General features: G+C 36.8%; 2 pseudogenes across 1 annotated transcript; one reads left to right on the forward strand and one right to left on the reverse strand.

Annotated features, from left to right (window-relative positions):
- The first annotated feature begins 22 nt into the window (after nucleotides 1-22).
- Nucleotides 23-3,013, forward strand: LOC120333300 (retinol dehydrogenase 11 pseudogene; annotated as a pseudogene). The gene is made up of 2 exons (XR_013479859.1): nucleotides 23-1,492; nucleotides 2,385-3,013. The product of XR_013479859.1 is annotated as a retinol dehydrogenase 11 pseudogene (transcript).
- Nucleotides 3,014-3,384: 371 nt separating this feature from the next.
- Nucleotides 3,385-5,060, reverse strand: LOC120333301 (dehydrogenase/reductase SDR family member 13 pseudogene; annotated as a pseudogene).
- Between the last annotated feature and the right edge of the window lie 7,611 nt (nucleotides 5,061-12,671).

A 12,671-nucleotide genomic window follows, 5' to 3' on the forward strand; every position in this document is an offset into this window, starting at 1 on the left:
ATGGAAACTGTCAGAAGCACAATATGACGTAATTTAGTCGAGATATGAACGATTGAAAATTTCATCCGAAGTTACAAGGTATCCGAAGTTAGCCGGTTTCACGCTACCACAATTCGTCTTAATTGTTTAATAATTAATGAACTGACAATGATTGACACGGAATGTGTCGTGTTGTGAACATAGCCCCTATTATTAGTAACAATATTATATATTTATAAAAAAAATAACATTATTAATATTTTTTTATAGATTTCCATGATTCGTGTGATATTGAACAACTAATAAAATGTCACTTAAACTTGTAATCTCAGCAGCAATTCTTGCAATTGCTATTGGCATTTGGATGAATTCTGTGAAAACAGGAACTGAGGGACAAGATGTATTAAACTACTCCCTGAGAGCTGTTATAGTAGTAGTACTTACAATTGGTATAGGTGCTTGGATAAAATCCATAAAAATTGGGCCAGTATGTGACAGCAACACAGATTTAACTGGGAAGACGGTGCTTATCACTGGAGGAAATGTTGGTGTTGGAAAGGAAACTGCCACTGGTTTAGCGAAGCACAATGCAAAAGTAATTATTGCCTGCAGAAATTCTTTAAAAGCTGAAAGAGCAGTGACAGAAATCCGATTAGAAAGTGGAAACGATTTGGTAACTTTCATGAAGCTGGACTTAGCAGAAATGGCTGATGTCCGAAAATTTGCAAATGAGTTTATCGCAAAAGAAGAAAGACTTGATATTTTGGTCAATAATGCTGGAATAATAACAGATGGGAAAACAAAGGACAATTTTGATATGATGTTTGGCATTAACCACTTGGGACCTTTTCTATTAACGAATTTATTGTTGCCCTTATTGAGAAAAACTTCAAAAAAGAATCCAGTAAGGATTGTTAATGTAGCGTCAAAAATTTACGCAGCAGGAAAAATTGATTTTAATAATTTGAATCCAGTTGTTAATTCTAACAGTGGGATGAAAGAGATATTTCTTAAATATGCAAATACTAAACTTATGAATATATATTTCACAAGTGAGCTGGATAAACGATTGAAAAGTGAAAATGTTGCAATCACGACATACTCTGTTCATTCTGGCAATGTAGATAGCAGTTTTGCACGTGATGTTGCACAAAGATGTGGATTGCTGTGGGCTTATTTTAACAAATTTTTTTGCGGTTTTGCATCAATGACTCCTTACTATGGCGCTCAGTCCTCATTGCATTGTTGCCTTGAGGAAGGAATTGAAGATCGAAGCGGAAAATTATTCGTGAAGTTGAGACCCATTGAAATTGACGCCGTGGCAACTGATCCTGCGATAGGTACCAAGTTATGGAAAGTTAGTGAAGGTCTAACAGGACTCACTGACTAAATTGTCGAGATTTGAAGTATAGGATTCTTATTTGCTCGCTTTATCTCAAACAAGGCTTTGGACAATCATAATTCATTCACCAGCACAGGATGGGTGCGGTAATGGTAAACATTGACCTAGGGCCTAGGCCAGGGATGGCGAACCACTGACCCGCATGTCACAAAGTGACCCACCACGTTTTATTTGTGACCCGCCAAGCGAAGGCACGAATGAAATAAAAAAAAATGCTAACATATCAGTGATAAAAATTGATAAAACCGGCTTTAAATTAATCTAACAATTACTAAACTATTATAATGTACCGTCAGTTGTACAGTCAGGGAGAGCTGCGATCGCTCATGTTCAAAATGTTGATTTTCGGGCTGGTATGGTGATTTTCAAAACCCCTAATCTTGTACGCATGTATGCACCGCTGTGTACCGTTATGCAGCTATTGGGCCTGACATCGTTTATGACATAACAATGCAATTGATCCGTTCATTTCTCGCAACGTCCGTCTTATTTGAAAGTGCATCTATCTGCAGACTGTTTTAGGGGTTATACGAGAACTAGATGCTACTTTGCATTTTATTAGTTTCTCGCCTACAATGCCGTTATGAAAACAAACTTTCAGCCTTGAAATAAAAATCTAGAAATTTGGTATAACAATGGGGCAGTGTAAAAGTGGCCTAATGTGGTTGGAAGCTGATCGAAAATTATAACACTATCAAAGCGGAATTACCTCCAAACACTAGAACCGTAAAATAATTTAACGCATCATCCTAAACGTTTTTGGTAATTCATATGCGTTTTTTTCGTACTCTAATATCATAAAACTGAGTGCCATGAAAAGTCCCTGATAGAAGTGCTGCATAAGTAAAGCCCAAAACTACACCAACACCAGCTTATAAGATTTGTTTCAGAAGTTTCTTATAGATACAAACGTGAATTAAATATCTGTGACCCACTCTCTTCTGTTCTGCGATAAAATTATAGTTTTTGACCCATTCATTGAAAAAGGTTCGCCATCCCTGGCCTAGGCCTTCCTATTCAACAATAATTCAAGGCCATGTTTGGTTATGCTTATGTTTCCCAGAAGTGTGTAAGGCTTGGGAAAATAAAAAAGCATTTGAAAAATTTCCAAGGGATTTGCTCGCTTTCCAGAATTCTACATTTCCAATTTGTGTTTATTATGAAGTTTTCAAAATAAACTATCTTTCTATTCCAATCTGGGCTGGTAAGCAAATGAGCGGATGCAGTTACATTTCGTACTACCTCATTTTGTTATTTAACATATTACCTAATTTTCAATTTATAAAAACTCTTAAATAAATGATGAATATGCAAGTTTAAGTAAAATGTTTGTTTATTTGTTAGGTAGGAAACACATTTCTGCTACTGCCTTCTTGAAGGCTGCTTATAAATAAAACAAATTTTATTAGCACAGCTGGTTTGTGGTATTTGGAACATGCTTGCCTCTATCTGCCATATACAAGGCAGATAAAGTTCTTTTGATGATTTTACTTACTATTTTATCTACGAGCGGATAGCAGGGCTACTTCCCACCAGAATCCGAACTCACAATTGGTCATAGATTATGTCTATGGAAAATCATGCAGAGCATAGCCACGATAGCTTAACCAGGTTATATACTCAAACAGTCGGTGCGTAAGCACCTTCATGCATAGCTGGTGGAAACCAGCCACAAAGGAGCACACCAGTCTTCAAACAGTCTCTTCGCTAGAAGGACAGTGCCTAAACTGCAAAACCCCCATTATCCAGTGGTCTCACACAAAGTTCTATTCTAAATTCAAACATTAGGCAGAAATTTTCTGCATGGAAGTATATGGTATCACAGCACTCTGCTGCTACAATGGACGCCTTTACGCATTCAGAAAGCGTTACAATGTGAAGTTGGAATAAACAAGGCCCCAAATTTTACTCAAATAGCAACTAGCCAGGCCCACTATTCTCGACTAATGTAGTGATCATTCACTTCACAACCCCTATAACTATGATCTTACAGAAAGATTCAGTACGGAATATAAACTTTATTGCATCTCTGAATTATTATACCAAATAAAAGAATGTTCACTCAACAGAATAAATTGCCTTAATGAAATGTCGCAAAGCAGGGCCGTGTTGGAATAATTATCCACTTTCGCATTTGGATCCAGCTTATCACTTAAAAATTCAGGACCGAAAAGAATCAGTCAGTTCGACCTGTTTACAAATTGAAATCTCCATTTCACGATTATAGACTCTCGAAAAGCTTGGCTATTGAAATCACACAAAGTCGCAAATTTGAAAATACCGACATGGTAAAATAAAATAAATTTTTATGTCACAGATCTTAGTGTAGTCACTTTTTCAACCAAACAAATATTATTGGAAATAATTATCCACTAAAAATTATCCAATGTTTTCAAATAAAAAACTTGGTTTATTATGCCCCGTTCCAACCCTATAGGAGGCGTTTGTGAATAAAAGGTACTGAGCCTAAGCTTTGACTAATTTGTATGCTCATCAATTTCATAATGATAATATATACAACAAGGTGTAAATGCTATTATCGTATATTCAAACCACTAAGGATTCTGACAATTCAGCCAGTTAGTCCTGTAAGAACTTCACTCACTTCCCATAACTTTGGACCAATAGCAGGATCGGTTGCTATGGAGAGGAGGTCAATAGGTCTTGACCTATGAAAGAATCTCCCACTTCGATCTTCAATTCCTTTCTCAAGACAGCAATGCAGTGAGGTCTGTGCACCATAGAAGGACGACATGGAAGCTAGCCATACAAAAACTTCACGCACATAAACAAATAGTGTTCCACGACTTTCTGTCAAATCAAGTGCAAAATTGCTATTCACAGTGCCAGGATGAAGAGAGTATGTCGTGATTGCAACATTTTCCTTTTTTAAACGTTTATCCAGCTCACTTGTGAAATATATATTCATCAGTTTAGTGTTTGCATATTCAAGAAATATCTCTTTCATCCCACTGTTAGAATCAACATCTGGATTCAAATTATTGAAGTCAATTTTCCCTGCTGCATAAATTTTTGATGAAACATTAACAATCCTTACTGGGTTCTTTTTTGAAGTTTTTCTCAATAGTGGCAACAATAAATTTGTTAATAGAAAAGGTCCCAAGTGGTTAATGCCAAACATCATATCAAAGTTGTCCTTTGTTTTCCCATCTGTTATTATTCCTGCATTATTGACCAAAATATCTAGTCTTACTTCTTTTGCGATAAACTCATTTGCAAATTTTCGGACATCAGCCATTTCTGCTAAGTCCAGCTCCATGAAAGTTACCAAATCGTTTCCACTTTCTAATCGGATTTCTGTCACTGCTTTTTCAGCCTTTGAAGAATTTCTGCAGGCAATAATTACTTTTGCATTGTGCTTTGCTAAACCAGTGGCAGTTTCTTTACCAACACCAACATTTCCTCCTGTGATGAGCACAGTTTTTCCGGTCAAATCAGTGTCACTGTCACATACTGGACCAGTTTTTACAATTTTAATCCAAGCACCTACACCGATTGCAAGAATTACTGCTACGACAGCCTTCAGTGAGTTGTTCACCATTTTTGTAGTCAAATGGAACTACTCCTTCATTCAATATATATAAAAATATTTAAAAATATTTTCTATTTGTTTGTAAACTATTCCTAAAACCTGGAAAAGAAATACAGATTACAGAGTATACAAAAACACATGAAATAAAGATCACACAAAGCTGTTGGGCTCGACGGTTGGCAATAGTTACAAACATTCTTTCCATTGGACCTCTGATTTCCTGCAAGGATACAAATGCCTTGACAACTGGACTCCTAGCTCTACGAGGTAGTTCACACAAGCCCTGGCCGTTTCATGCCCATGCATCTGAAATAACTGGTCAACTAATCTCATACCTGACATGGGCTGGTAACCAGTCAAGAGGCTGTGGTTTGCCATATGATTAAGCTGTCTTATCACTTTCCTCTCATGATATATTCAAAAACAATACAAATTTCGATGAAAGGACAAACCAACAACATCTGGGAAACAACAGTACAGAATATACACAATAGGAAATATATGTTTAATAAAAAAACAAAACATTTTTTTGCATTCTGAATCCTTTATTATTGATTCTCAAGAAAAAACATTTGTGCCCTCTATATGACATTTTGTACATAGTTTGTAAACACTGAATGTAGTGTCCACGGATTCTGACAAACTTTTTCAAGACTTATTTACTACTTTACCAAGAGTTGCTCGTTCCTTTTTTTTTGATTTGCAAGCTAATTTGTAGTTGAGTTTATAGAATTCAAAAATCAAATACTTTGACCTTTTTGCCTTCAGAGTTTTAGTTGCAGTGATTAGAAGAAATTGGTTTGGTAAAGCTGAAATTTGAAATGAAGCAAGTCTGTAAGTGCCAATGAAAAATTCTTTAGGTACTCCTGAAGTATTCGCATAACCTGAACCCTAACCTGGTACACAACCTGAGTTCAGGTTGTGCGCCATCTTGGTGCGCATACTTCAGGAGGTCCATTCTTTAAATATGCATCAAAAAGTTTGCACTCTATGAAGAAATTTTTTAATCCTTTCCTACTCTGCATAATGTTTCTGTTATTTGCTCAATCTCATATGGATCTCTAGCTTTTGTACAGTTTGAACATTTAGTACGCACAGGGTGTCTCAAAAGTAGGTATACATATTTAATCTTGATTTTCTTTTCAGGTACTTGACATAGAACATTCATTTCTTCAGGAAACAGAGTGTATAGGTAGTAAAATTTAAGTATTGTTTGCATTTTTCAACAACCCACATAATGACAAGAGATTGTACCCAAAAGATGAGGGGCAAAATTGCTGTTTGGCAAAAAGCATGTAAATCAGCAAGGCAAACCCAGCGCTTCGTTAACAGAGAATTTGAAATTAATCCAGCTTCGAATGTTTTCCTCAGAGTGACCGCTTCTCGGTCTTCCTGATCTTTGTGAATCAACTACAGATCCAGTTTCCATGAATTTCTGGAGAATTTTGTAATTCTTTGTTGAAAAAGTGCCGAATGCCTTGCTGTTTTATATGCTTCTTGCCAAACAGCAATTTTTCACCTCATTTCTCAGGGTAATCTACTTGCCATTCTGTGGGATGTTGAAAAATGCAAACAATACCTAATTTTACTACTTATCCATACTATGTTTCCTGAAAAAATGAACGCTCTATGATGAGTAACTGAAAAGCAAATCAAAATTAAAAGTGTATACTTACTTTTGAGACACCCTGTATATTTCGTTTGCCTATTACAAAAATACTAAATAAATAAACTATTTGTGAAATGATGCCAAATACTAAATGATATGTTTTTTCCGAGAACATCAAAATCCCTTCTTGTGAAGGAATTTCTCCCTGGGCAGGAAACATTTGAGACCATTGCATGTTCCCACAGAACTCAATAGTTCTTTTTTTTCTGCTTGAACAGAAGGTAATTTTACATTCAACGGAAATCGTTTAGCCAAATAAGCACACAATGCATTTCTTGAGTTCCCGCCTTCTGTAGTTATTTGTGTACAATCCGGGCGTTTGCGCTGACTAAAATGAGTTTTTGTTGATATTATTTCTCCAACAGGAGAATCAGTGGCTTCACAAAGATTATGGAGCATACAACACACTGTTATATTATCTTTTGCATTGTGATTTGACATGAAAGAGGTACTTTGCAGTATTTTCCACCTTGTTTTTAGCCTTGCAAACGCAATTTCCACTTGCTGTAGAATACTTGATAGATGTTCGTTGAATGATTCACGCTCTTTATACCCCTCAATTTTGGAATCATGAAAAGGTGTAATAACCCAAGGTAACAAAGGATATTCATTGTTTGCTGCCACATAGAATGGTACCTCTGTTCCTTCAATGTTGAGAGAATACTAAATAATGAAAAATATATTCTATGTTAGCAAATAGTAAGATTTGCTTCATCTAATCCAGAGATGGACTATTGGCCGTTTTTTTGAACAATATTTACAGTGTTATAAAAGCAAAAGTGGAAAACAATAAGCCTTGTGCCAAAACTATATTTTATAGCAATCTTAACAAATTCCTTGAGCTACTTTTACCTAAAAAGTTTCGGTTATAAAATCAATTGTCCAATTTAATAACGGCTCTTCAGAAATCAGATGTAGGAAAGGTTTTCGAACCGAGGGTCAAAAAGACAGGTGGGCTATGTAAGTGTGATATAAAATGTTACATTTTTCGAACAATATTTACAGTGTTACAAAAGCAAAGGTGGAAAACAATAAGCCTCGTGCCAAATTTTATTGCAATCTCTATTTTTTAGCTAAAACATTAAAATTTGGTTTTAGTCTAGTTGCAGCAGCATCAGGTGGGCTGGATTTGGTCAGCGGACCCTCGTTTGCCCATGTCAGTTTTTCAATGATCACGATGAAATGCTCCAAGTCTCGCATCAATCTGTAATTACCATTGCACAATTCAAGGATATAATTCTTTAGGCGCTCCAGAAGTGTGTGTACCAATATGGAAGAAACTAATTTTGTTCGCCTACTTCACATCAAGTTGTGTGAAGGGACTGAAACCTATGGGCAGGGATACACAAGGATACACTTGGCTAACACAGACAACCGAACTTGTAACAAAACTGAAATAAGGAAAATCCGAATAAAATTATGGCCTAACCCTAACCTGGTACACATACTACGTGAGTACCGTTCTTTATAGTCTCAGTAGCTCTACGCACTTCAGAGATCGCCCGAACTCCGCTGAGAGATTAATCTCCCTTATTCCTGAGTGAGCGCATGACCTTGCTTCAAGCAAATTTCCTTTGAAAAACATTGTAAAGACATACCTCTGGTAGTCCATCTTCATATAATTGTGATTCTTCCAAGATTTTTGCGTAATTACTTTTCACAGTCGTTGTTACAAATATATCACGGAATCTGAAAATGATTGTTACCCTCAGTAAAAACAAAAAGGTTGAGATAAATTTCTTTTAGCTACGGCAATTTCCAAAAAACGATTAATTTTTAAAATATGGAACGGAGTTTGATTGGGATGACAAGCAAATCTATGTACACACCCTGACTTCAATCAGCAAGTATTTGTGGTGTCAAGAATTCTTCTGATGAGTCACTAATGGGGGGGGGACTTGCCTTCCGGGTTTGGACGCACTGAACCTGACAGCCGCTGAATTTCTCATGCACAAAACCAGACACAGTTCCGAAACGAACTTGCTTTATTTTCCACTCAACATAAAGTGCTATTGTGGCCACTCGTGTGAGGTTAAGTGATTTAAAATAGTTTGGACTACAATGCTTCCAAACCCTAATTGATTAGATACACAGATGTAACTAAATGCACAATAAAACAGTTTAAAGTATAAACCTAATGACTAATCCCTATCCTAACACATCTCTGCATGAAATACAATCCTAATTTCCCTTAACATTAGAGCTACATCATAAAAAATCACGCTCCTTCACCAAACACTGATGAACCAAGAGACTGTCGCAATAATAGGTTGCCACAATATGCACAAAGTGACAATTAAGATAGGGCACTAGACTGCAATCACAAATTATTATCTCAATGGAATAAAAGTCATCAAAGTGGATCATTATACCTAAAACAATCTAAGTAGGTGAGATAAACTGCAAATACCAATGTGCGGTGACATTTACATCGAAATATGTACATAAGAATGGCGATATGTGGCAACACTTTTAACCCTGCTCTTTTATACAGAAAAAAAGGGTAATCGACTCTATGTCGTCACCTAGCAGAATAAACAGATGAGAATGAAAGAGATAACTATTAATCATCCTTAACAGAGTTTGCTAAAATGTGAATTTATTTTTATGCTTGATTTTAATTTTTTGTAGGAATGTAGGCTATATCAAGTAGGAACTTAGTTGCTACAAAAATGCATGTTTAGGATGTTTTTTAGCATAAATACATTAACTTCTTGTGAAAAAATATTGGAATAGGATTCTCAAATTAATCCCCGAGTAGGTAAAAGCCGATGTGACAGATTAAACATACGGCGTGCGAACCACGGCCTCTCATCCCGTTACCAGTCCATGTTGGGTATGAGATTAATCAGCGAGTTATTTGTTTCAGATGCACGGACTTGCTGGACCATCCTACAGCGGCGAGCAGTCAAGCAATCTTCTTGCACATAAATATCCCTCACCTACAAATCTGCGCATGGCAATCAGTGGTGTGATAGCAAAGGTATTCCTAACACTTAGCATGATGTGCCACACCACCGAGCCGATTCATAATTTAAGATGCGAAAATGTTATCTGAAAACTATAAATTGTGGAGACAAGGACTCCGACCAAGCGTTAGACTTAGCTATGTTGACATCATAGGTAAAGATATTGGGTTTAACCTCATGAGCACTGGCTCAACCAGCCTGCAATAAATTGGGTATGCAACTATTAATGACAGAGATCCTGGTAGATCTCATAGAATTCTTCAATTCAACGTCAGTAGTTCGCTCGCCACCACATCTCTGATTATCTGACGTGGGTTCGCAGATTCAAATCCCATGCGTGGAAAATTATGCTGCATTCCTCGCAACCACATGGTGGTTCATGTCCCTCCACCGTCGAGTCCATGCATCCGAAAGCGAATAACCTGCTTACTAATCCCATATACAACATGGACTAGTCACCGGACGAGAGGCCGTGTTTTGCCATATGATTAAGCCGTCTTATCGACTTTCCTTTCCCTGGGATTAATATGTAAATCCTATCTTATTCTTAAATCCCAAGACACATCGTATATCATGGGGTTAATATAGCTCACTTGTACTCATCATCTACCAGAGCTTGAAGAACTGGCCGTGACATTGCTGTATGGGAAGCCAACCTTCTCTCATTTAAAACTCCTTCTGGAATGTGAATGCTTCCTAGGGTACCTATGACCTGGAATGAGTAAAATTCCAGTGTTGGGTTGAAAAGTAGAGACAGTTAAGAAGTAGTGTAGCCAAGACTAGGTAAGGTTGCACTATCTTGCTATTTTGGGAGCTCCATTACGTAACCTGACCTCATTGACCCCTATGACCTGGGAAGTGCTAAATAGTGAAATACAACTTGATTATATTTTCTACTTTAGAGATTTTGGAAACAATTGGCAATCATCATTATTTTATTAGTTTAATGGGAATTTTATATTATTTATTTATTGACACAAAGGTCAAAAAGACAGGCCTGAATTCTTGTACAGTATCGGTTTCGGTACCAAAGTCTTCCCGACTTTGACTGATCACCAGATCGCAACGAATGTGGAGCCTCCACAAGGTGTGCAATTTTTTATTTCAATGACGTCATCACCCAAAAATTGAACAAATCTCTAAGAGCTCACAGATATTTTTTGGAATAAATAAAAGTAATAGTAGGTACTGAATAGTAGGTACCAGTAGGTACTGAAAAAATAGATGTTTTTACAACAATTAGATAAGGAATACTAATAGCAACAACTTCCATTTCTATTTCGCGTTCAATAGGAAATGCATTGCCTACCCAACTCATTTCACCCCGGGCTTCAACCGAATTGACTTCCATTATCTTAGTGCAAAATAAAACTTTTATTATCTAACCTGCGGACACTTAAATTTGGCTTCAAATCTGTCGGATATCTGTCGTGCTTCATCAAAATTTGGCATCATAATTAACTCTGATTTTTTGTTCAGCATTGCTTTGACAAACCTGAAGTCAAAAGAATTTTAATAATACAGGTGGATTTGCATTGCTAGAATAATCTGCTTTCTAATTTACAATTAATTTTAGATTCGAACATTCTAAACATATTCATATTGAAGGAAAATCATGATTCACTCCTCAAATTAAAATTGGAGATCGTATAAATATGTGGAACTGTGGAATCAGGAAAATTTGCTAAAAGCACTCCCTTAAAAGTAATGGAGGTTTATTTCTGAGCAAAATTACAGACAATCACAGAAATATCAAGAACTACTTGATCCAAAACCATCGATTTGAGGTGTGGCGTTATGCAGTGAATCCCAGCCTTTTATGGCCCTTGCCCCCCCCCCCCTGCAGCAGGATTTGAGTACTCACGGCCCTTCTGTTTAGCATTCCAGTAGTATTTATAGTGTTATTTTGATTAGTGGATTTCAAATCCCGTTATGTTCAAACAATTCATGCTTAAGAAAGTGAAAACACTCTGTGAAATAACCATATCAAGCAATGAAACTTGGAAGAACGAGGAGTTTTCTAGTCAAAGGAAAGGTAAAATCAGTTTTGCGCCTAGTATTGTGGCCCCCATCAAAATGCTCCGTAGCCCCGTTGATGGGCCACGAGCCCTTGGTTGGGAACCATTGGCGTAATGAATTCTATATATTCCAATCCATCCATTTGCAACACAGTACTTCTTGAATGATCTGAATGAGAGGTGACCTCCCTCCAGCAGTTATATTCCACATACGTTTCAAATGCAATAATTTATACAAATTGGAAAAGCAGGAAAAAAAGGGTTCTTGCAGACTGTCACATATCAGTGTCACTGCCAGATTGAGCAGAGCTCTATTCAAAATGAAATGTGTCAACAAGCAGTAAATCAAATTATTCTAAAATGCTTTTTATGTACCTGTTAAGCGAAGAGATAACAATTGCTTCATCCACATCAAGCAACTGGGAAGTTGTTTTTGTTGTTTTACCAGAAGCAAGTTGATACAAAGCTATTGCAACACATTCCACTGGAGAAGCGTCACCAGGTTTGCCATCTGTGAATTTATAGATATTAGAAGCGATGATGGGAATTTCAGACATGTATTTCCGCTTTGAAAGAAGCCCTATATCTAAGGTTACCAACCTTTCTTGCCGTATATTTTCACTTGCCCATTTTACGACTTCGTATCTACGTGAAGCAGGCTTCCATGAGTTTACTACCATGGTTGTAATCTAGACAAAATATCGATCGCGAGCAAATGTTGGAAGGTAAATGCTTGCGGCTCTCTCACAATTCAACCACAAGAAGTACACCCGTCCCATTGAATGCTATTTCACCGACTTTCGTTACGTTTTGTACGATCGTTTAAAAAACCTTTTTTCAAGAGAGGTCTTATGAAAGATATCGGGATGTTTTTTTTGGGAGTCGCAACTTGAGCATATATTTTGAAGGGCGTCACAATACAAAGAAGTTTGAGGACCACTTATCTAACTGATCCAGACTTGGTAGCTTAGCTTTACTCTCCGTGGGAATAAATATGTAAATCAGAAATACTGTTCGGACTTACCCCTCTCTATATCATTTTTCACAAAGTCAACCAAACGATAGAAAGTGTGTTTCCTCA

Source organism: Styela clava, chromosome 13 (genome assembly GCF_964204865.1).
Source record: "Styela clava chromosome 13, kaStyClav1.hap1.2, whole genome shotgun sequence".
Lineage (NCBI taxonomy): Eukaryota > Metazoa > Chordata > Ascidiacea > Stolidobranchia > Styelidae > Styela > Styela clava.